The sequence below is a fragment of the Crinia signifera genome, chromosome 3, assembly GCF_055691185.1.
Source record: "Crinia signifera chromosome 3, ASM5569118v1, whole genome shotgun sequence".
Lineage (NCBI taxonomy): Eukaryota > Metazoa > Chordata > Amphibia > Anura > Myobatrachidae > Crinia > Crinia signifera.
This window is the reverse complement of record NC_139219.1, coordinates 321,777,768-321,780,267: the sequence shown is the minus strand read 5'-3', so window position 1 is coordinate 321,780,267 and position 2,500 is coordinate 321,777,768. Positions and strand designations below refer to the sequence as shown.

Sequence of the window (2,500 nt, the reverse complement as noted above, 5' to 3'; positions counted from 1 at the left end):
ATATAAGATAGGAGATTCTGATACTAAACCAGCCTCGTGTTAAGACTTACAGCAATCTAAAGTGTGGAATGGGCATTAACTTGCATCCTTATCAAATGTGGACACTCTGGTGTCTTTGAACCTCTAGCAAGTTATAATGATTATCATTGCTCCATACTCTAAGAGACACCATTAGAACCCTGGAAAGCCGCAGATCCTGAGTACACTGAAAATCTACAGTTGCTCATGAAACATTTTCAACGCAGGGGATGTAGCTCAGTGGTAGAGCGCATGCTTCGCATGTATGAGGCCCCGGGTTCAATCCCCGGCATCTCCAACTTTTGCAAAATCAAGATTCTTGCTTAACTGTATGCATCCTCTCCAAAAGAGACGCCTTGAAAAGCCTTATTCTGCAATGCTCAGTAGGCAGTCATAGCATACATCCTGTGCGTCTTTCTACCAAGGTATGATACTGCTGATCAAACTAAATATAAAAATCCTTATCAGATGTGGACACTCTGGTGTCTTTGAACCTCTAGCAAGTTATAATGATTATCATTGCTCCATACTCTAAGAGACACCATTAGAACCCTGGAAAGTTGCAGATCCTGAGTACACTGAAAATCTACAGTTGCTCACGAAACGTTTTCGACTCAGGGGATGTAGCTCAGTGGTAGAGCGCATGCTTTGCATGTATGAGGCCCCGGGTTCAATCCCCGGCATCTCCATCTTTTGCAAAATCAAGATTCTTGCTTAACTGTATGCATCCTCTCCATAAGAGACGCCTTGAAAATCCTTACTCTGCAATGCTCAGTAGGCAGTCATAGCATACATCCTGTGCGTCTTTCTACCAAGGTATGATACTGCTGATCAAACTAAATATAAAAATGTCCTCTACTTTGAACACTTGATCAATATCAATGCCATTCATTATATAAGATAGGAGATTCTCATACTAAACCAGCCTCGTGTTAAGACTTACAGCAATCTAAAGTGTGGAATGGGCATTAACTTGCATCCTTATCAGATGTGGACACTCTGATGTCTTTGAACCTCTAGCAAGTTATAATGATTATCATTGCTCCATACTCTAAGAGACACCATTAGAACCCTGGAAAGTCGCAGATTCTGAGTACACTGAAAATCTACAGTTGCTCACGAAATATCTTCCACGCAGGGGATGTAGCTCAGTGGTAGAGCGCATGCTTTGCATGTATGAGGCCCCGGGTTCAATCCCCGGCATCTCCATCTTTTGCAAAATCAAGATTCTTGCTTAACTGTATGCATCCTCTCCAAAAGAGATGCCTTGAAAAGCCTTATTCTGCAATGCTCAGTAGGCAGTCATAGCATACATCCTGTGCGTCTTTCTACCAAGGTATGAAACTGCTGATCAAACTAAATATAAAAATGGGTACTTATGTAGTATCTGGGCTGCCGATTTTTTGATTGTATGCCTTAAGTTAAGGCATACAATCAGATGCGATGCGATACGATATCGCATCGCATCGCATACGATGCGATGCGATGCGATGCGATGCGATGACCCGATTTTTCCATAGGATTCAATGTTAAAATGGACTGAGTCCATTTTAACATGGAATTCAATGGGAAAAAGGGGTCCTTTTCATACCCCTACTATCCAAGTGGGCATGGAGTTGGATATAAACCTGTGGCGAGCGTAGCGAGCCACCGAGCCCGAAGCGTGGCGAGCGAAGCGAGCCCCGCGAGGGGACGGTATTCTGTGTCCCCTCGCGGGGCTCGCTACGCTCGCCACGCTTCGGGCTCGGTGGCTCGCTACGCTCGCCACAGATTTATATCCAACTCCATGCCCACTTGGATAGTAGGGGTATGAAAAGGACCCCTTTTCCCATTGAATTCCATGTTAAAATGGACTCAGTCCATTTTAACATTGAATCCTATGGAAAAATCGGGTCCATCGCATCGCATCGCATCGCATGCGATATGGTCGGGTGCGATGCGATGCGATGGACCCGATTTCAAAATCGGCAGCCCAGTTACTACATAAGTACCTAAAAATGTCCTTTACTTTGAACACTTGATCAATATCAATGCCATTCATTATATAAGATAGGAGATTCTGATACTAAACCAGCCTCGTGTTAAGACTTACAGCAATCTAAAGTGTGGAATGGGCATTAACTTGCATCCTTATCAGATGTGGACACTCTGGTGTCTTTGAACCTCTAGCAAGTTATAATGATTATCATTGCTCCATACTCTAAGAGACACCATTAGAACCCTGGAAAGCCGCAGATCCTTAGTACACTGAAAATCTACAGTTGCTCACGAAACGTTTTCAACGCAGGGGATGTAGCTCAGTGGTAGAGCGCATGCTTTGCATGTATGAGGCCCCGGGTTCAATCCCCGGCATCTCCATCTTTTGCAAAATCAAGATTCTTGCTTAACTGTATGCATCCTTTACAAAAGAGACGCCTTGAAAAGCCTTATTCTGCAATGCTCAGTAGGCAGTCATAGCATACATCCTGTGCGTCTTTCTACC

At 44.0% G+C, this 2,500-nt stretch overlaps 4 non-coding genes across 4 annotated transcripts; all 4 read left to right on the top strand.

The window, feature by feature from the left end:
* Positions 1 to 244: 244 nt before the first annotated feature.
* TRNAA-CGC (transfer RNA alanine (anticodon CGC)) lies at positions 245 to 316 on the top strand. The gene has a single exon. It is a non-coding gene; the product is annotated as a tRNA-Ala (tRNA).
* A 319-nt stretch (positions 317 to 635) lies between these two features.
* TRNAA-UGC (transfer RNA alanine (anticodon UGC)) lies at positions 636 to 707 on the top strand. Its single transcript has one exon. It is a non-coding gene; the product is annotated as a tRNA-Ala (tRNA).
* A 448-nt stretch (positions 708 to 1,155) lies between these two features.
* TRNAA-UGC (transfer RNA alanine (anticodon UGC)) lies at positions 1,156 to 1,227 on the top strand. The gene has a single exon. It is a non-coding gene; the product is annotated as a tRNA-Ala (tRNA).
* A 1,077-nt stretch (positions 1,228 to 2,304) lies between these two features.
* On the top strand, positions 2,305 to 2,376 carry TRNAA-UGC (transfer RNA alanine (anticodon UGC)). The gene has a single exon. It is a non-coding gene; the product is annotated as a tRNA-Ala (tRNA).
* Positions 2,377 to 2,500: the final 124 nt, after the last annotated feature.